The 24,018-nt window shown below is 36.6% G+C and overlaps 1 protein-coding gene across 4 annotated transcripts in view; it reads right to left on the bottom strand.

Annotated features, from left to right (window-relative positions):
- LOC110442883 (serine-rich adhesin for platelets-like) overlaps positions 1-24,018 on the bottom strand; it is a 205,884-nt gene that overhangs the window by 47,306 nt on the left and 134,560 nt on the right. The gene's annotated exons all lie outside the window — the stretch shown is intronic.

Here is a 24,018-nt window from a genome sequence, read left to right as displayed (position 1 = left end):
ATCAGTGTGGTGCTGTACAATGTATAATGCTGATTATCATCTTTTTCAATTTTCACTTTTTTGTGTTGCGAAATTTGAATAATTGATGTAATGTCTGAATGGTTTCAATTGGCATTCATGCACATCTGTCAATATAATTCTGCCACTTAGTCACATGATTAAACGTAAAGATCATACGACCACTCAACTGTAACACTCATCTCTGTTTAAGGTTTATGTTCCGATTGGCAGTCACCATATACCTGTCAGATAGATATTCAATTTCTATAACATACTGCCTTATCGTATTTCACTATGTGTACATAGCGAAGTCTTGATAATGTAAATAATTTCATAGCCCAATATATGCATTAATGAAATTGAAGCATGGAGTACCATTTCAACAAAGACACTGGATGATTTTGTACATTGAATAAACATTCTATTGCCAGCATTTGAATGTGAAACATGGTCAATTATCAAGCTGTGCGGAGATTTTAATTATTTTGAGGTACATTTCTACAGCTTACATAATATGTCTGTAGACTATTCGGGTGAGACAAGGAACATACTGTTACATATACTATTTATAAATATACACAAATTACCATATTATACCATTAAAAAGCCCTGCATACCCATCCTTAACCCTTTCACCACTGTAGACCATAATGGACTCATCCAGATCAATGCATGGTAGAGTCTACTAAAGTTGCATAGGGGTGAAAGGGTTAAGGTAGCTGGTTACAGGTACTGCATTGGTCTGAACTAATTTCAAGCTCTATCTCAGGAAGATCTTACTTCCAAATAAGAATCTCATTCATACAATCTTTAACAGAAGAGGTGAGCTTATTTTCAAGCATGGGCTCATCAGCAGAAAATTAATGTGTGTCTTAATTTAAGTCAAAATAACCCCTCCTACATAAAAGTTTGTAAAACTTAAATACTGCATACTTGGAATTTTCATCCAGCCAAATATATTCTTTGCCTTTCACTGATATAGATGTCATATTTGTCCATGACGGCAAAATTTACCAAAGATAGTATGATGTGCTCTAAGTTTGTATGTATTACAGAGGTGAAAAAAAGAGATTGGACTGTATAGAACATTTTCCTGTACGTAGACAGTGCTGTATCTATTTGACCTCTTTTACTGAAGATAATGCGCATCCCTGGGCTGATCAGAGGTACTATACGATACTATAGATTACACACCTAATAAATACCATCTCCAAACAGGCCGTGTCTGTTGTCACTCGGTACCTATTAACTCACGATCTGCATTCCTGTTCAACGGAAAACTGGACCAATTTATCACTAGTCTTGGTAAGGTCCCAATTCTTTGGTCCCATACGTGTTGCGTAAGACCAATCACAGAGCAACTGAACAACGATTTATTATTCCAGCTAGACAAATTCCTGGTGATCTTTCTCACTATCAACAATGCTATCTTGTATGATCTGGCCTTGTTCCTTGGATTATAAGCACCAGGTCGGACATGTATCAATCACATGCGATGTTTGCCTTTTAAAAGTCAACTGTTTGCACAACTGGTAAAAAATATCAAATGTTTAACATTCTCGCCAGTAATACAAGTACCTTCTTTTTATGGAGAAAATGTTCTATCTGTGATATTGCATGAATTTGTAGGTCTAAACACTTTTAATTACACAAATGTTTTTTTAAATTAACTGGTTCCGATGATGGCTGACCAAGCCATCTTTAACATGTAAACAAATAAACGTCTACAATTATGGAATCCTCGGGATCCTGGGGGTTTACACGATCTTCACCTGCTATTACAATTTTGCAATTAACTGTTGTAGAACTGAAACGTACTGTGTTTAACACATACAGTCTACAGAATCAAGGGTTGAGAATTTCTCCAGGTTACATTGATCAGATGTATGTTTAAGAAAGGATCTCAGATTCTTCGACATATTATAGAAATATCTATAATGAGGTCATAGAATCTGTCCCCGAGATAATGTTAATGCCATTTTAACCTATAAAATATGATATCCCATAATTACACAAAAATGGTGGCACATGACAGACTTATCACACATGAAGGAGCATCAGTATAAAAACATTTGCACTTGATGCCACAGAGGAGCAAGGTTAAATTCACCCTAATTGATCATGTCATCATTTTCATCAGCGTGACCGTTATACCTACAGATCCTTATCTTATTATATAAGCAACGGACTGGTGCATTAGTTTCCTCAATACTCTTCTTTGTCACACTCGCAGAATTTTTTGATTCCATGCTAGGTCCATATATCATAAAATGTACACATTTTCATAAAATAAAGAGAAAAATCTCTGTACATTTGCTAAAACTATGTCTTTATATATATATACGAATTTTACAGAAACTAAGGAAATATGAAGTGCCACTTTGGTCCTGGTTTATTGATCCGGGGCATGTCTATGCCCTATATATCACTTAATAGTAATCAATTTCACATATTAAATAAAGAAAAAGAAAATATGAAATTTCCTGATTTCCCTTCATAAATCAATTTTATGTCCTTCAACAGTTGAACCGCGACCTTGGCAGGGTATTACGAGTGGTACGTTGGAATTAGGCTAAGCTTTCGGTCTTTAAAGTCTTTGGATCTGGCCTGTTAAATGTATTACACAACGAATCGGCACCATTAATTGGCCACCGTTCCTTTACATACTGTGAGCGCTGTGTCACGTCCTGAGTGGTGACTTTAATTAACATAAGGTGGTACATTAACCTACGATTCCGATTCCAGTAAAACATACACCGATATTTGTTTAATCTTTGGCAATTTAGGAACTCTAGCTGTCACTAAAGAGATCTCCCGCATTAAATCCTGATTAAGGTGACAAGACAATGATTGTAATGGGAAAGTCGAAATAAAATTTAACTCCAGATAATTGTCAAACGGACATCTAACACGACCGTTGTGCTGGGAGGAGAATAGGTCACATGACTTTGGTGGCATTACGGCAATTTCTCCGCCATCCGGCGAGTGGTTTATGTGCAAGAAGAATTACACTTTACTGCTTTGCTTTATATTTGCTATATTTTACAGAAAACTCTTTACAGAAAATTACTGGACTTTAAAACCAAATCTCATTTTCACGGTGACCTTTGAAATTGTTGAAATAACTTATATTGGACAGATCCATTTAAGAGCTGTAATTCTGTGTTAGGGAAGAAAAGGTTACAACTGTTACCTAATAGATTCACTTTAAATCTTCAAAGAATGTACTTTTTCATCCAGTCAACCTAAAAGCTTTCTTCCTTCTGAACACACATACTACCGTGTGCCAGTAAGGGACATCACTCTCACTAGAGTCCTTGTTACCTTCTTCCATCTGAACACACATACTATTGTGTGCCAGTAAGGAACACCACTCTCACTAGGGTCCTTGTTACCTTCTTCCTTCTGAACACACATACTACCGTGTGCCAGTAAGGGACACCACTCTCACTAGAGTCCTTGTTACCTTCTTCCTTCTGAACACACATACTACCATGTGCCTGTAAGGGACACCACTCTCACTAGGGTCCTTGTTACCTTCTTCCTTCTGAACACACATACTACCGTGTGCCAGTAAGGGACATCACTCTCACTAGAGTCCTTGTAACCTTCTTCCTTCTGAACACAGATACTATTGTGTGCCAGTAAGGGACACCACTCTCACTAGAGTCCTTGTTACCTTCTTCCTTCTGAACACACATACTACCGTGTGCCAGTAAGGGACACCACTCTGACTAGGGTCCTTGTTAGCTTCTTCCTTCTGAACACACATACTACCGTGTGCCAGTAAGGGACACCACTCTGACTAGGGTCCTTGTTAGCTTCTTCCTTCTGAACACACATACTACCGTGTGCCAGTAAGGGACACCACTCTGACTAGGGTCCTTGTTAGCTTCTTCCTTCTGAACACACATACTACCGTGTGCCAGTAAGGAACACCACTCTCGCTAGGGTCCTTGTTACCTTCTTCCTTCTGATCACACATACTACCGTGTGCCAGTAAGGGACACCACTCTGACTAGGGTCCTTGTTAGCTTCTTCCTTCTGAACACACATACTACCGTGTGCCTGTAAGGGACGTCACTCTCACTAGAGTCCTTGTTACCTTCTTCCATCTGAACACACATACTACCGTGTGCCTGTAAGGGACGTCACTCTCACTAGAGTCCTTGTTACCTTCTTCCATCTGAACACTCATACTACCGTGTGCCTGTAAGGGACACCACTCTCGCTAGGGTCCTTGTTACCTTCTTCCTTCTGATCACACATACTACCGTGTGCCAGTAAGGGACACCACTCTCACTAGCGTCCTTGTTACCTTCTTCCTTCTGAACACACATACTACCATGTGCCTGTAAGGGACACCACTCTCACTAGGGTTCTTGTTACCTTCTTCCTTCTGAACACACATACTACCGCGTGCCTGTAAGGAACACCACTCTCATTAGGGTCCTTGTTACCTTCTTCCTTCTGAACACACATACTACCGTGTGCCTGTAAGGGACATCACTCTCGCTAGAGTCCTTGTTACCTTCTTCCTTCTGAACACATATACTACCGTGTGCCTGTAAGGGACACCACTCTCGCTAGGGTCCTTGTTACCCTCTTCCTTCTGAACACACATACTACCGCGTGCCTGTAAGGAACACCACTCTCATTAGGGTCCTTGTTACCTTCTTCCTTCTGAACACACATACTACCGTGTGCCAGTAAGGAACACCACTCTCGCTAGGGTCCTTGTTACCTTCTTCCTTCTGATCACACATACTACCGTGTGCCAGTAAGGGACACCACTCTCACTAGAGTCCTTGTTGCCTTCTTCCTTCTGAACACACATACTACCGTGTGCCAGTAAGGGACCCCACTCTCGCTAGGGTCCTTGTTACCTTCTTCCTTCTGATCACACATACTACCGTGTGCCAGTAAGGGACACCACTCTGACTAGGGTCCTTGTTAGCTTCTTCCTTCTGAACACACATACTACCGTGTGCCAGTAAGGGACATCACTCTCACTAGAGTCCTTGTTACCTATAAGTAGGTTTAGAGTTTATAATAAGACTAGGAATACAATAAACCAGTTTACATCGACAAAAAGTATGAAAAACATACTGCCTTAACTAGTGACGTACATTATTAACACTTAGTGAAATAACTTGTTCGCAAAAAGAAAGCTCTATCATATGATTCTATGGTATCAAGATAGGTTTCAGTGCAGGATTTTTGTCTACCTGTAGTTTACGAAGTAGGGTCCAGATATTTGAATTTCATGTAGTTGATCCTGCAAATGGTCTATAAAGAAGATTTATCTATAACTGACCTAGTTGATTAAATTAATTAGTACTACAAGTATTTAAATGTTTTATTGCAATCATCTAATGGCAAAGATGTCCTCTGTCATTGGCATGGCGATGATGTCCTCTGTCGTTGCCATGGCGATGATGTCCTCCATACAACAAATGGCATTAATAGTGACAAATACATAGCAACAACCATTCCCTCCACTTAATAGTATCCCTTCTACCTCCCCCACTGGTAACCGCCGGCGTTTCTGAACGGTGTAAAAACAAGATTAAGTTAACAAGACAACCCCTAAAACCAATCAATAGTTACGTTATTGTTTGTCCGTTAATTTCCGCTTCACAACATGTTTCAAAAATTTACCTAGGCTGAAAAAAATCCATTATACGTAAACGTGTTAGCTTTCATCCCGTTATCTTGACTACGCAGATGTCGAAGCCTGGATACTTTTCTCTACTTCCCTCTTAAATCTGTGTCCTTAGAGCTCTTACATTGTGTAATTATCCTATTAACATTGTGTCATTCATGGGTAAAAAATTATTTCACAGCGACACAAAGCTTCCTGTGGAATCCATTAAGTAATCTGAAGGCTTATTGACAGGTGACTGACTGGACACTAGTGACAGCAATACTTACGATCACTCCAGCCAAACACTACCTACCGCTCAGAACTTATTTAACCTACCGCTCGCTCACAACTTATTTATAAAACAGAGGACCTGAAATGAAATATTTGAACTCCGCTCGCTCACAACTTATTTATAAAACAGAGGACCTGAAATGAAATATTTGAACTTAAAAAAAGCCTATTGAAATTGAAAACAAAATGTTTTACTAACAAAACGTATCATTTCCTTTTCCTTACATTTGTTTTCAGCCATAAGCAATTAAGCCAAGAAGACTTCAAGCTTACAAGTTCTTTTAATCAAAAAGACAAAAAAACTCAAGCCTTGGACATTCTTAATACAGAGGCAGAATGCATCAACCATATTGTTTCAATAATGAGCATCTGTCAATTTTACAACAAAACTGTCAATATTCACCATTCTTAAAGCTATCACATAGTTTAGAGCTCCACTCTATTGAAATCTGTACCACTCCTCCAAGCGTATCCATCGCGAAGTCTCGGTTCAGTTATTGATGACTGTCCACTAGATTCACCGTTTCCCATTATAGTAAACCCTTATGATTACCACTGATAGTATCAAACCAATATTTCGATATTTGCTGCTTAAAAATTCAGAGTTTATCAATACGAAGACAGATGTGGGACCCCGTGATTGACTAGGTATCAACACAGATAGAAGGATCAGCACAAGTGATGGACTTTTTCTCCAAGACATTTTTCTTATCGATGACAATACACTGTCAAATAAACAATGTTTATGGCCTTGATACGACAAAAATGGATTCTGAAAAATGGCATATTTCAACAAAACCCATTAATTTTAGTATCCTTGATCCACAGTACCAGAAAAACAGATCAATCTTACATTTATCAGAGAAATGCAACAACGTTTTTCTAACACAGCTACAGAATAAATTTGAAATATTCAGTCGCCCCCGGATTCTTGCAGATGTTCTACAAGAAATAATGGTCTGAGGTAAGAGATTATGTTTGACTGTCTTTTAGAATATAAACAGTAAATAATATTTTATAACTCAAAATATTGAAGATGTATGTCCTTAAAGATGGCAGCAACTGTAAAAGACACCTTGATAGCTCAAATTTCTTACAGTGCAAAATAACCAATTTATATATTTCATAGAGAAAGAAGTATATGTTTCCGTTCTTAAATAGTAAAATAAACTATCACATACTTGGCATTTCAGTAGGGGGACAGACACCAACTGATAACCAGGAACACTTTTTTATACGTAATATATACTTGATAAGCCTCAACATTTTAAAGAAAAACATGTTTTTTCATTCCTTTTACTGTAGACACCTGCTTCAAATATTGCATTTACCAGACTTTATAGGTCCAATCCTAGTGTTTGTTGTCATATGTTCCTCTTGCACTACTATTTTGTCACATGGGAATTTTTGAAAGAAGTCGCCATATAAAAATATTGACAAGGTTGGCAATTACGATAAAACTTAAAAGTGGTTAAAGTGGAAGAACAGAAGAGTACCTAGAAGTAGAATCTAAAAACATGAAAGAAAACGGAGCAGAACGAAGAGATCATACATACCTTGCATTTCTTAAAGCGGAACATGATTGTTCCGGAGCTATAACAACCTCGGCAGAGTCAACAGTAAGCACCGATATATATTTTCGTATGTGTGAAATGACAAACTGTCATCAGCTTTAATTCATGGCATATTATCATGGCCTTGTTTTGTATATTGATTCCCAAGGAAGGACAGGCCCCTAGGGATTCTCTTGGATCAGGACGATGGAAATTTCTTTCTTCTTGGAAAACGTTAGTGCCTTATGGTACAAGAAATACATATTTTTCATTTCTATTAATTCCGACGGCAGTCAGGTCCAATAAACGTCAATTAACGGAAGTCAGGCTGGCTGTATGTGTTTCCCTATCCGACATCCTGGTACAGTGTTTGGATGTGGTCATCTCCCCTCGGACAGGCAGTGTGTTCTATCACTGTGGCCTTCTGACAGATTAATAGTGAGAAAAATGTAGTGCCAATTAATGCGAGCTTTCAGACGCCAAAATGTCTCGCCTCAGAGATCTATCTAAGACTGACCTGTCCGACACATTGTTGGCTTATGTTCACATACATATAACTGTTCAGTTCCAGTTCGTCCAAACGCTAGATTGGGGTTAAGAAATAGCACTCTTGGGTCAAGTATGAATAGATTGATTTGGTCCAAACTGACCCATAAACTGATCAAGTGCTTTTCTGCAAATTCTGTTTCATTTTTGAAGGATGCAAACTCATCATAAATGCTCGATTCCATTACTTTGTGGCAGAAAATACCGTTCTAACAATATCAATTACTGATTTTCTTGAAAGTGAGACAGTCTGACTATTGGTTAAACAGTGGTATTACTAGAAAATGGCGTTCTCATTGTACAAACTGGGCAATTATAGGAAGTCATAATATCAGACCATTCCATCTTATCATTGATGATTTACCACCTTCCAACAGGCAAGCCCACATATTGTTGACTTTGGAGATTATCTGATGACCAAACACCGTTAAATACTGGACATCCATTGGCTGAATATGATTGAGTTAAGTGGTCAAGCAAAGGACATCCAGTGGCCAAATTTAACTATTGGGTTCAAATTATCAGCAAATGACATCTAATGGTCAAAAGCTGAACTTTGGGTCCATACTTTCAGCAAAGGACATCTAATGGTCAAAGTTGACTTCTGGGTTTAAACTTTCAGTAAAGGACATCTAATGGTCAAAGTTGACTTCTGGGTTTAAACTTTCAGTAAAGGACATCTAATGGTCAAAGTTGACTTCTGGGTTTAAACTTTCAGTAAAGGACATCTAATGGTCAAAGTTGACTTCTGGGTTTAAACTTTCAGTAAAGGACATCTAATGGTCAAAGTTGACTTCTGGGTTTAAACTTTCAGTAAAGGACATCTAATGGTCAAAGTTGACTTCTGGGTTTAAACTTTCAGTAAAGGACATCTAATGGTCAAAGTTGACTTCTGGGTTTAAACTTTCAGTAAAGGACATCTAATGGTCAAAGTTGACTTCTGGGTTTAAACTTTCAGTAAAGGACATCTAATGGTCAAAGTCGACGTTTTGGTTCAAAGTTCAAAGTTTTCAAGTCTGGAACATTTATATGACTCCTGTGACGACACCTGATCTCAATCATTTAGCCAATGTCAGCTAATTGTATGAGAAGACAAGAGCATCAAAGGAGTCACCAAAACAAAAGGTAAGGCAACACGTTGAAATTAATTCCAATCAAAGAGCAAAGGTCATCCAAAGGTCACTTCAAAGATCTGACCATGCGCAAATAGTCACATTTAACTTTAGGGGTAAACCGTTAAATATCATTAACTATATGAACTATTAAATGATGAAAGGGCATCCCATGACTATAGCCAGACTGTGACCAAAGTACAAGTGTCAGATAAACTGGCACCAGTCTGGAGGATCTAAACAAAACTGAGAATTACGCAACAATCTAACAGAGAATTAAGCCAAGAAAGAAATTACACATTTTTTTTTTATAAAACCAGAAAAAGAACAAGTTTTAAATTGGTGAACATGTACAACCAATACCTCTGTCACCAGTGACTACAGGTAGCCAACACCAATCGTAGTTCAATGTCCATATTACACTTCCTCCATACCTGACCCTCAATACATTGTCATTCTCTGTTATATTGCCGAAATGTTGATAAACAAGCGGTGACAGTTTGAAGAAGTTTACTGTATATATAATGACTTACTTCACACTAATTCCGTTTTCCCTATAAATAGCAAAGTTAAATTTTACGAAATCCAAAAATAGAATTCAATGTGCAATCAGTTGATTTTATTTCTTGACAGAACATTTAAATGTTTGACCTTTCATTGACATTTTCAGAGTTCCCAATGATCGGTCAGTTAAGACAAATTGTATCTTAAGTGAAATTAAGAGCAAGTCTTTGAATGCCCTCATAACTAGTGAAGTACCTTTTACATCAATTAGCAAATTTACCTGTTAACGAACATTAACGAGCTTTACCTATCGGTCAATTAACTGCTGCCTTCATTCTAAAGGTCACTGGACCATTAATTAAGGTAGCAATCAGCAATATGCTGTATTGACCTCCAAAGAAAGAAGAGTTCCCAACACAAAATTCTCCAACATCACATCAATTAGACCTCCGTTTCACTTTAAATGTTCATCGAGACCTTTAAGTGAGTTTCGATGTGCCTTACTGTCAAGATATTACATTTCTTGTTTGATTAGTTAATGAATAAATTAATCACCGCTGACCATATGAATGTGAGAGTAAAGGTAGCCATATTGATTGTCGGAGAGTGTATGTATAACTCCCCATTAAGCGGGCTATAATGTAGTCATTGCAGACGAGACACATCGTTACAGCTGATCTAATAATATTAAGTCTTTCCTTTAATCTCCACGTCCTTTTCCTTGCTCTGGTGGGGCTGTAGTGGCCAAGTGATTAAGACATCTGACCATCTATACAATCTCTAGCCCTCCACCAATAGTTCGCTGGTTTGGGGCCTAAGTAGAGCAGTCGCCAGGTACTGGCTGCTAGTCGGTGGGTTTTTTGTTCAGGTATTCCAGTTCTCCTGCATCTCCAAACCTAGCACTTCCTTAAGTGACCATAGCTGTTTATAGCACGTAAAACACAAATAAGCCAAATCAAAATTTTCCTTGCTGCCATACTTACTTGTACAGTGGTCAAATGTCACAGATAGTGATGGTCAAGCAATACATATAATGGTGGTCAAATGATACAAGCCGATTTCCTTCACTATTTTCTTAATAGTTTGACCAGAACTGTTCGTTAATGAATGAAGGGCAGACCTATGGTGATCTGATGTTGCTTTCTGGTGATCCTCGACAAAGACGTTTTAGGCCTGCATTACCTGTCATGCTTAATTTAACCCTGTATTGTTAAATACTGCATTAAATTCACCCCTAAAATTTTATAATGAACTGGTCCAACCTTTGAATTGGAAGAGTTTAAATATGTCTTCAGGGGTGACTGAATTAACAGTTCAGATAGTGGTTGGTCAAACTATACAGATACTGATGGTTAACATCACATACAGTGTCGGTCAAATTGGACGGAAAGTAACTGTAGAATTCCATTCTTAACAAATTCATTGAATGAGAATTTAGCATTTCTATTGCTGTGCAATAGTCCAACAATACTTGTAAGTGGGCAGCAGAAAAATTCTATCTCCAATAAAACTAGGATGCTGAATAAGAAGTCGTTGATAATCATGGTAAGTTAACAGGCATTTAACATCCTACTGGCCAGCTAATCTGGCCATAGCAAATGGTCAATATCAGTGTGGCTACAGAGAGATCCATGCTCTGTGTAATCCCCAGCAGCTCTAGTAGATACTGGCCTTCAACTGCATGGTACTACACACACCAGCACTATAGACTCATTTCTGTCATTATTTAAGGATATATCATACACTAATCTGCACCTCCATTCCAAAGAGTTCCACGTTCCACAAACCTGTTTTTTATAAATGGTTATTTGTACTTCTATTAAAGGTTAATCTGCACTTTTATAAATGGTTATTTGGATATGGTCAACTTGATACAAAAACTACAGTAACTGAACCTCATCTTAAAAACATAACATCCAAAGTCATTAAGGTATAACTTTGAAACACTATCAAACTTATCTGGCAATAAGCCCATGCCTGGTAATAAGCCCACCTACATCAAATACATCTCAGTAGAAATACTGAAATGCTATTTCATTGGCCAGCAACAAGCCAGCAACAAGCTGTTTTCAAGGAAAACTATATATGTTCTTAGTTTTGTGAAAAACTATTTTCTCGACAGGATGCAATTCAAAACCACATACTGGCAAATGCTAGAACATTTGAAGAAGATATTTTGCGAAGGAATGCTAAAATTATTTCTCACAAAATGGAAGCGATAATTAGATATTCTAGTAGAAAATGCAAGCAGACTCCCAAAACATACAGACTTTATAATACATTTTGTATGTGACAGACTAGTGTCGGTCCCTATCGTGTCCCTACGGTGTCCCTATCATCACTCGTCAGTCCAATCCCAGTATAGCCACGAACGGATGACGTATGACCATACACACATGATTATAAGTACATTCTCCTGTCATTACGTTCCAGCCCTGTGACAGCCGATCATCAATCATTCATCATTTCTATGTCTGACTTTAAAGGTAGTTAGCATGTCTACCCACACAGGAGCTGGAAGATGTGAACAATATCACAGACTGGTTGTTATTCACACTAATTCTACCCTCGTTACAACATCACATGCTATCCAGCTCTGTACCACTGTTAGATTTTGTGATAATATTCAATCTGAACAAAATCCACAAATCAACTAAAAGGAGGCACTTGCCAGTAAAACAATTGAGGGTTTTTTAAAAATGACATAGTAAAGAAATGAAATAACAGATAATGTTGATGCTTACATTTCTGAAATATCTCAAAATTTCGAAATCTTTTTTTTGCAAATTTAAATTGTAAAATTAATGAAGATTTCAAAATACTCATTGATCAGGCCACTTGGTCACACGATGATTAGGAGAGAAACATCTAATTATAGAATTATCCTGTTTAGTACCTTCGACATGTTAATAACGAGTTCTTCAAAATGTATCAACATGACGGCCTATTAATTACACAGTTTAATACCCCAAACCTTGAGTATTCATCTGAGATAACATGGAAATACTTTATTTTTGGCTCAATGACCTTGAAACTCTGCTTAACATGTTAACTTTAACAAGAAAATCTTGATGGATATTTCAAAGGTTAGAATTTGACCAGAATCCAGGCACTACCAAGCTTGAGCTACAGCCAAAGAGTTCTGAATCATTTATTTTGAAATCCTACCAACGAAAACTTGTCACAAATCCAAAACTTTATAGAGTCATTTAAAATCTTAAGTAATGATGTGAATTCCAAGCTGCTTTGGGTACATAGTGTAACTGCCATTTTAAATACTCCTTTAATCAGAACAGTTGAATTTTTTTCTAATCCTTCTTTTTCATTTTTTACAGATGTCTTCCTTGTACACAACTGTTTGGATATATAACAGGGAAATGCAATGGCCAGACTGGAATTCAATTTGGGGCTTCGAACTACAGACCAGAGGTCAACCTATAGTCCAGTCGTGTCTCAGAGAAGATGGGATCCCTCTTATTAAAAGTCTCAATGTTATATGGATTCTAATCACCTTTTACAAACCATTTTTTTATGATCAGGATTAAGACAAAGGTTATTCACCTGATCAATTGTCCTTTATCTTTTCAACTCTTTTACAATTCCACAATGACCTAACAAATTTGTTCACCGTGCACAATTTGTTACATTCACATTGATGCTCCTAGGGTATTTTGTTGCTAACTAAATAAACGTTGAAAGGTATATGACTTCGTTATAAGCGGAACATCGCAATAAACAAGTTCATACTTAATTTGTGTCACTGTAGAGTACAGTGGTTTACTTATATAACCACGAGGTATTTATCCAGAAAACATATCCTTGAATGCAGGTTGTTTGAAGTCTTCCAGGATCTCTTATCAGATAAGTTACTGTCAAACGCATGAGTGAATAGACATTTCTATACTGCCAAACACCTACATGACTCAGATTATTTGTGGGGATTTTATATGAACCAAGGACAGCATTCACCAAAAACTACGTCAATCAACGTTAAGTGTCGGATCATATCCAGTTCGATTCAAAAGTGATGCATTTTGAAATCTATTTTTAGAACTGAAGACAGTATTCTGGATTGCCTCCCTTTGCTGCCACAAGCTGATTAATGACACATTCGGAAAACTTTTTTTTGTTTTTTAGACTTAAAGTTATATTTTCCTAGACTACCAAACAAATGATAAGTTGGAGTGTCATAGTGCGATTTAAAGTTCTCACAGTAACTAAAGCCTAACAAGTTTACAATTGGTTACATTAAATTGTTCTTAAACCAAAGACAAGGCTTATTTCTGTTCTATTCTGGAAAGTCACTTTTGCTCTACCAAGACAGTAATGTATGGTATGCACATTCCACAATTTAGTACCACATTTTTACCCCATGTAGCAATTTCCATCTCCCAGTTTCTCCATCAGCCTAGAAATGCTGCCGCTCTGCCTCAGGACGGTAGACTGACCAGTGTCGGCCGTAAACCACATAAAGAAGCCATCAAGTGGTCAGTTAATGTCCAGTCGGAATGTTAACAAGCATTACAGAGCTACTACCCCAGCCTGGGGGTCAAGTATCCTCCCCCCCCCCCCCCAGAACCTTGGTGAGGTACCTATACACTTATATACACTACTTATACCTTACATTTGTATATAATCACTTATACACTCTCCTTATACCTTACATTTTTATATAATCACTTATACACTCTACTTATACATTACACTTGTATATAATCACTTATACCCTCTACTTATACCTTACACTTGTATATAATCACTTATACACTCTACTTATACCATACATTTGTATATAATCACTTATACACTCTACTTATACCTTACACTTGTATATAATCACTTATACACTCTACTTATACCTTACACTTGTATATAATCACTTATACACTCTACTTATACCTTACACTTGTATATAATCACTTATACACTCTACTTATACCTTACACTTGTATATAATCACTTATACACTCTACTTATACCTTACACTTGTATATAATCACTTATACACTCTACTTATACCTTACACTTGTATATAATCACTTATACACTCTACTTATACCTTACACTTGTATATAATCACTTATACACTCTACTTATACCTTACACTTGTATATAATCACTTATACACTCTACTTATACCTTACACTTGTATATAATCACTTATACACTCTACTTATACCTTACACTTGTATATAATCACTTATACACTCTACTTATACCTTACACTTGTATATAATCACTTATACACTCTACTTATACCTTACACTTGTATATAATCACTTATACACTCTACTTATACCTTACACTTGTATATAATCACTTATACACTCTACTTATACCTTACACTTGTATATAATCACTTATACACTCTACTTATACCTTACACTTGTATATAATCACTTATACACTCTACTTATACCTTACACTTGTATATAATCACTTATACACTCTACTTATACCTTACACTTGTATATAATCACTTATACACTCTACTTATACCTTACACTTGTATATAATCACTTATACACTCTACTTATACCTTACACTTGTATATAATCACTTATACACTCTACTTATACCTTACACTTGTATATAATCACTTATACACTCTACTTATACCTTACACTTGTATATAATCACTTATACACTCTACTTATACCTTACACTTGTATATAATCACTTATACACTCTACTTATACCTTACACTTGTATATAATCACTTATACACTCTACTTATACCTTACACTTGTATATAATCACTTATACACTCTACTTATACCTTACACTTGTATATAATCACTTATACACTCTACTTATACCTTACACTTGTATATAATCACTTATACACTCTACTTATACCTTACACTTGTATATAATCACTTATACACTCTACTTATACCTTACACTTGTATATAATCACTTATACACTCTACTTATACCTTACACTTGTATATAATCACTTATACACTCTACTTATACCTTACACTTGTATATAATCACTTATACACTCTACTTATACCTTACACTTGTATATAATCACTTATACACTCTACTTATACCTTACACTTGTATATAATCACTTATACACTCTACTTATACCTTACACTTGTATATAATCACTTATACACTCTACTTATACCTTACACTTGTATATAATCACTTATACACTCTACTTATACCTTACACTTGTATATAATCACTTATACACTCTACCTATACCTTACACTTGTATATAATCACTTATACACTCTACTTATACCTTACACTTGTATATAATCACTTATACACTCTACCTATACCTTACACTTGTATATAATCAAGTAAATCTTACATTCAACCATCAGTTCAACATTCTTCTTTTTCACTCCAGTACATTTTTTCACTCAAAAAGCCTTCCTTCTTTCTTTTCTTTCTTTCTTTATTATCTTTCTTTCTTTTTTCCTTCTTTCTTTCTTTTCTTTCTTTCTTTCTTTATTATCTTTCTTTCTTTCTTTTTTTCTTTTTTCTTTCTTTCTTTCTTTTCTTTCTTTCTATCTTTCTTTCTTTTTTTGTATTAGCTTATAACACAATCCTTTTTTGATGTTGGTTCTATTGGAATGGATTTGTCCAGTTTCACGTATTTCAAACAGCTTTGAAAAAAACCCTGATTATTATGTATAGAGCGTACGCAATTATCATGCATGAAATATTTTGTCAACTTGAAAGTGCCTTGGAAGCATTCAAATCCTCATTCCTCAAAATATGTCCACACTACATCTAGTGCCAGATTGGTTAATTATCAATAAATGTTTATATCCTTACAAAAATGACTTTAAAAGATATTCAGAAAATTAATCTTAACTCATTCACCCCTGAAGACAGTTTTGAACTCTTCCAATTCAAAGGTTGGAATAGTTCATTATGAAATTTCAGGGGTGAACGAGTTAAATATAAATTAAATACTTAACAGGAACATATACATATCTCTGTTTCAATTACGTCCTTCAGATGTGATGAGCTACAGCAGGTACAAATGGTATACTAATGTGATGTGATGCTAGCCGTCCATCACCAATACCCACCAGGCAAGGTTGTCTACGTCTTGTCAGGTACAAAACACTTTGACAAATAACTCCCTTAAGGTCAACATCACTGACCATCAAGTAAGTAGTGGTCATTCTCGACCAAAATCATTCTACATACTAGATCAAGTACCAAGGCACATGGTCATCAGGAAGTAGTGTTTCATCACGGTGGTCAGTATCCAGAATTCTACGCTGACCTGTCAAACCCAGTGTCCGTCACTGTGTGGTCAAAATACCTAAGTTCTGATTAGTATATATGGGCGGTCAAAGTGTGTGCATAAAAAATGACAATGTCCGCCGATCCCTTACGTTAATGGTAAAAATAAGTTATATTTGACACCCCTAGTGTCTTCATAAATATACCAGCTAAGTGGCCCAGGGGGAATGACACTACCGCTGTTTTTACATCAAGAGGACAGAAAAAGCTAAATAATGTCAGAATTAGGATGTAAAATTACACTATATTCCATGATGAAACAAATGTTTCTACAGATCTCATTAATGCCCAAAATTTTCCATGAATTTATGTGATGTAATTTTTATTTATATCATTTATAAATTGGAAAAAGTAACCTTTCTTTTCAAAGATTTACAACAAAGGCAATTATAGTTCAGTTTTGTGAGAGACGGTTCCTCAAGGCATAGTGGTACCTCCATGGAGTTTGTTGGGGACAGGCCTATAGGTGCATGTCCCTTAAAAATACTTAAAGTCGACGCAATGTGAAAGTCATGAAATTTTGTCTACTGAAAATCAAACCTATTTTGACAATTGTGGAATACAAGTTTTAAAATCGTTTTTGGATCAGATTTGTACCAAGTATTATAAAACTGATAAATGGAATCTTAATAAACATACAAAAGAAACAATTTGTATCCTGATGAACACAAAGGGCTATAGCAGTCAGTTGAATTGTTTATCCGACATGAAAACTGCATCAATCACCTTTTCTTATTGACAGCCTGACTCAATAAAACACAGGTGTTTTTACAGCAATCCACCAACAGATGTTTTCTCTTCACGTAAGACTTCTCAATTCATGGGAATTTTATTTTATCAATCTAAGGCAAAACTGTATTTAAACGGAAACACCCTGTATCAAATAAATAAAAACTTGCTATCTTTATAATCAATTATAAAACCGTTGAGTAAGATTGCACAAGAGGTGTTTTTCCGTCAAATACTACCTGTATCTTTACAATCAATTATAAAACGCTTCGGTAAAAACGGCACAAAAAAGAACTCATTCTGCCAGAAATATTGCAACTCATATCTCCAAAATCAATAGAGGCTCATATTCAGTGAAACTTTAAAATTAATTATCAATGAATTGCACTGTGTACCCATCACAGTACGGAGATGTGATGCTCGACGTCTGCGAAACGCTGACGCAATGTCAAAGAGTGCATACACTGCACCGAGTCGTAGTTACAATATAGACAGAAGCGCTGTTGTATGTCACGTTAACAAGAATGGCGTTCGATTTATAACAGTTCATCAGCACCATAATCATTACCCACATTTATAGAGAGAAACGAGAAAAGTCCTTGTGAGCCGACCATCAGTTGGACAAACCATGGAATATGTTCAGTTCTATGGAGTACAATAGGCTTCAGATCAATAGAGAATGTACAGTTAATGCAGATTTCCTATATCTTCTATGACATATTAATGCATCTCCCTGATAGTATAGGCCATCTCTGATCTGTACCGTTCACTAGCTCCACACTAAAAACACACTACAAGGTCAATTTAACATACAACACTTACATGTTTGTAAATAACTCCTTTCTGCTGCATATTTTTTTTATATAAAACACACAAAAAATCATCCAAATTTGGGGTCAGAAGTTGAATTTTACATAATCCTTTATCAAAATTGCTTTTACATTAAGCATTTGTGCAAATTTGCCAATTCCATCTTTGTTTTTAGACAACTACAAGACAAATGTTAGTGCTTTAAGATGCAGTATACACTGCATGCTACCATATTCAGTATTAGCATTTCATCCAACATGCTTAGATCAAATTATATGTTTTAAAATGTTATCTTTCAAATCTGTAAACCTCAATCCACTTCCAAAATTTGTACAAGGAGAATTTTGGTTGAAGAAGTCATTGTACCAGTTGAAGGTATACAGGTACTTAGTTATGCAATCACTGCAGTGAAAATAATATAAATACGAAAATGATATTCAAATAGTAAAATTGACAAATAAACATTGCTACCTGTTATGTTTGTATAAATGTTGACATTTCTGCTTCTCCTTCTGGGCTTGTGGTAAAACCTCGACCCAATCACAAAATTCTGCACATTTTTCTCTATATTTCACATAGTTCTGGGTAGTAAACAGTACGATTGTTACCCAAGAACTGTTGGTGTTCCACAGAGAAACCCACTTACTACCTGTGTATCATCACAATGTTTCATTTATAATTCATCCAAGACAAGTGCCTAGAGATTGTACTTTAATTTGAGAAAGTTGATTTTTCACTTATATCTGAACACAATCTGTGAATTTTGATTATCACCAAAAAAAAGCTGTGAATGCGAAAATATTAATCCAACCATATTGTGTCGTAAACTTTGTAGCACAAAATAATAGCATCACAAATTTGCTTAAAGTACAACACATCAACAGTTTTACCCAAAGAAAAGGTAAGAAAAAAGTCATCCATGACATTGAGTTATATCCTTTAAACTCCAATCCAAAGTCTTCCGACGCTAAACAATAGAATACCTGGACACGTCCTACAGTTCCTATACCTGGACATGTGCTATAGTTCATATACCTGGACATGTGCTATAGTTCCTACACCTGGACATGTGCTAGAGTTCCTATACCTGGACATGTGCTATAGTTCATATACCTGGACATGTGCTATAGTTCATATACCTGGACATGTGCTATAGTTCATATACCTGGACATGTGCTATAGTACCTATACCTGGACATGTGCTATAGTTCATATACCTGGACATGTGCTATAGTACCTATACCTGGACATGTGCTATAGTTCCTATACCAGGACATGTGCTATAGTTCCTATACCAGGACATGTGCTATAGTTCCTATACCAGGACATGTGCTATAGTTCCTATACCAGGACATGTGCTATAGTTCCTATACCAGGACATGTGCTATAGTTCCTACACCTGGACATGTGCTAGAGTTCCTATACCTGGACATGTCCTATAGTTCCTATACCTGGACATGTTCTATAGTTCCTATACCTGGACATGTTCTATAGTTCCTATACCTGGACACTTCCTACAGTTCCTATCCCTGGTCATGTCCTATAGTTCCTATCACTGGACATGTCCTATAGTTCCTATACCTGGACATGTACTATAGTTCCTATACCTGGACGTGTGCTATAGTTCCTATACCTTGACACGTCCTACAGTTCCTATGCCTGGACACGTCCTACAGTTCCTTTACCTGGACACGTCCTACAGTCCCTATACCTGGACATGTCCTATAGTTCCTATACCTGGACATGTACTATAGTTCCTATACCTGGACCAGTCCTAAAGTTCCTATACCTGGACACGTGCTACAGTTCCTATACCTGGCCATGTCCTACAGTTTCTATACCTGGACACGTCCTACAGGTCCTATACCTGGACACGTCCTACAGGTCCTATACCTGGACACGTCCTAAAGATCCTATACCTGGACACGTCCTACAGGTCCTATACCTGGACACGTCCTACAGTTCCTATACCTGGACACGTTCTACAGCTCCTATACCTGGACATGTGCTACAGTTCCTATAGTTCTGTCACAAGATTTCCTGGCACTGGGTGTCTATAGAGAGATTATAACCTAGTCGGATACAGCCAACACACACAGGTGCTTATATACCATGTGGTCCAGTGGCTGAACAGCACCAGTCCAGCATCTCGCTTAGAGCACATTGTTAGCTTTTGTCTGTCAAAATTGGTTTTATCTTAATCAGCAATCATACCAAAATACTGAAATTAACAGGGAAAACATCGGAACATATGAAACCTTACATACGGTTTTCACTGATTACGTAAATCCAGGAGAAACCAATTTTTATTAGTGCATGTTCATTTTGATAGCACAGTAAAGACACAGCATGCTGACAATACACCAAGCAATACTGAACCAACTGGCTGTGAAATACAGATAAAATACAGCAAACTGACCATACTTTTGAATTATGTGATGGGTCCAGTGGTTGTGATAGATATACAAAGAGTCAGGAATGTTATGCAGTCTGGAGGAAGGTCTAGCCATCTAATGGCACTCAAGCCATTAGATACCCATTGGTTGTGAAAAATACACATAGGGTCAGGAATTTTTTCGGAGTATGAGGTCTAGCCACCAAATGGTATTCAAGCCAAGTACCCATCGCAGTCCCTGATAGATTTGGAGACTAAGGAATGCAGGAGGATCTACCGGGCTGTACCTTTCACCTGACAGGTACCTGTGGCTGAATCTCGTTAGCTACCTAATTGGTAAATAAGGAAGCCAGTTAGGGTGGTCTGGTGCTACAGAAGTAGCCCTTAGTGTCCAGTCTAGGCCAGCTGGCTTCTACAGCTGATATAAGGTCAAGAGTCGTGTTTATTAATAGCATCAAATACACATTCCATTAGACTTTGCCAATAATCTGTAGACTTTTACCAACACTTGGATGTCAATAACACTTACAGTTGTCTCTGATGTCAGAGGTGTGACTGTGGATAGGACTACGCTACTAAAGACAGGTGTTGTCTTCGAAGCAAGTGTTTAAAGACAGGTGTTGTCTTCGAAGCAAGTGTTTATATAAAGACAGGAGTTGTCTTCGAAGCAAGTGTTTAAAGACATGTGTTGTCTTCAAAGCAAGTGTTTAAAGACTGGTGTTGTCTTCGAAGCAAGTGTTTAAAGGCAGGTCTTGTCTTCGAAGCAAGTGTTTAAAGACAGATGTTGTCTTCGAAGCAAGTGTTTAAAGACAGGTGGTGTCTTCAAAGCAAGTGTTTAAAGACAGGTGTTGTCTTCGAAGAAAGTGTTTAAAGACAGGCGTTGTTTTAAAAGCAAGTGTTTAAAGACAGGTGTTGTCTGCGAAGCAAGTGTTTAAAGACAGGTGTTGTCTTCAAAGCAAGTGTTTAAAGACTGGTGTTGTCTTCGAAGCAAGTGTTTAAAGGCAGGTCTTGTCTTCGAAGCAAGTGTTTAAAGACAGGTGTTGTCTTCGAAGCAAGTGTTTATAGATCTCAGACAAGTAAAGCGCACCCATTCATGAATTCTTGCGTCATTATACATCAATAACGTTGCTACCTTATTTTACAACTGATAAAGTGCCACCTCACTTCGTATATGCTATGAAGTGAAACTGACATATTTGAAACATACACACGAGTACTGTCATTGGAAACACAGAAGAAATTTGAATTTATCACATGATGCTAATTGAATAGCTTTCTTTCAAGGAAGACAACATTATATAAGAAGGAAAACTACTAACATATATTTACACCTATAGCCTGAAGTTTTTATTTTTTATTTGTATTCTTTACATAATGAGTTTCAAGTAAAACACTTAAACATTGAAATTTTGTACTTTTTTCAACAAAATTAATTTGTACTAAAGTAACTAGCTATGGAACAAAAAGTATTGTGGCAAAGAGAGCACCTAATGGGAAATCAAAATTACAGAAATAACTGCCTTAAAAAGGTTTAAAAAAATCAGCGAATTTCTAACACTCTATAAATAACAGTGCTGTAACTCCATCAAAACCACATAAAGCCACAAATATATTTGTTCTCCTTATTCTTTAAAAACATTTGAATGGTTGTTTTCAAAACCAATAACACTGCACAGCAATGAAACTTAGAACAAGTGCCACGAGTTGCCTCATGTCAGTGTTTATATTGTCTTCTCACGCAAACCAGTTTTTATCTTCTGTGTAAAAGTTTCATTAATTAACGAATGTTTGTGAGAGATATGCAAATTATGATTGTGAGTGGCCAAATAATAGCTGGTACATCGTGGTACATTACATGTAGTATCAATACTGTTGATTGTTTAATTTTCTGTACGGGAAGTTCTCCCGCGTATTGATAAGGAAACGGATATAAAGTAGTGATCGTTAATGTGAACAATAGCAAAATAAAAAATCCAGGAAATGAATTTTTTATTTAAAAACAAGGTTTTCATCAAGTATTGTTCAAGTTTCACCATTCTTCTTATTGATAAAACACATGAAATTTGACCTTATTTTGTGTTCACTACCTTTGAACAAAGAATTTATATAAGAAACAAAGGAACAACACAAGGAAGGCATCGAACATGACATAAATGGCAAAGACGAGATATTCAAACAATCTGCTTTAAAATTTCTGAATATTTACCGTAAGTCTGATATTCTTTTTACGATACATGCTATCTGCAGTGCTTTTCATCGTGAGAAGCAATCACAGCTGGGGGCTATAATACGTTAATGACACCGGACCACATGTCAACCAAGGTCACTCTCAAGGTCATACCCTCCCTTACACACCTTAAAGTTTGGCTTAGAACCATAATTTCAAACATAGATTGATTTTAATTTTAGATCCTTTTTATCTTTTCTCTGGGGCTTCTTTCTTAAATGCTTCAAGCAGTTTGACTATTTTTGACTTTCTGTCAGCCACATACACTTCCCTAACTAATGTTTCCTTACACCTCACCCATACCCTGCATCAACCCCTGTATCTCCTTCCATGTCTCTCCCTCCATCTTTTCTGTTTATTTCCATAATGTACTAGCTCTCCCAATAATTTTCTCTGTTAATTATTGATGACCTTTGTTTCCCTCAATCTTCTATCCCTCTGCTCCGCTCGTTCACCTGTCCCTCCCTGCTGGTGTTTCTCCCCCTCCCTTGATTCACTATGATATCCCTACTTGTTTTTATTCTCTTTGATCCCCCTTCCACTCCACTCCCCCTCCCCCTTCTGTCTGTGTTTAATTAGCCATGACTCACTTTCATCAAAAGGTCTGAAGTATCAGTAATAATTAAAGTCAATAACTCCCCACCGTCACCTATCAATACACAATGATGTGAAACACCCCGGTTGTATATAGCCCCATTAACTACCTCAAACAAACATTAAATCTAATTTGTAAAATTCATTTTTTTTCAAACCTTATTTCAGAATGTTAAGGTTAGCAAGTGGTTTTTTTTCTCAGTCATGAACAATTTGAATCCCAGAATATAAGTTTGAATTTCAATATTTCAGAAATATCAACAGTTCAAATTTTATCAGAATGTGTATCTGAGCTTAGGAAGTGTCATACAAGTCCTGCTCAGTTAATC

The sequence above is a fragment of the Mizuhopecten yessoensis genome, unplaced genomic scaffold (genome assembly GCF_002113885.1).
Source record: "Mizuhopecten yessoensis strain PY_sf001 unplaced genomic scaffold, ASM211388v2 scaffold716309, whole genome shotgun sequence".
In the NCBI taxonomy this organism is placed as follows: domain Eukaryota; kingdom Metazoa; phylum Mollusca; class Bivalvia; order Pectinida; family Pectinidae; genus Mizuhopecten; species Mizuhopecten yessoensis.
The sequence above is the reverse complement of the archived record's forward strand: the minus strand, read 5'-3'. Positions and strand labels throughout refer to the sequence as shown.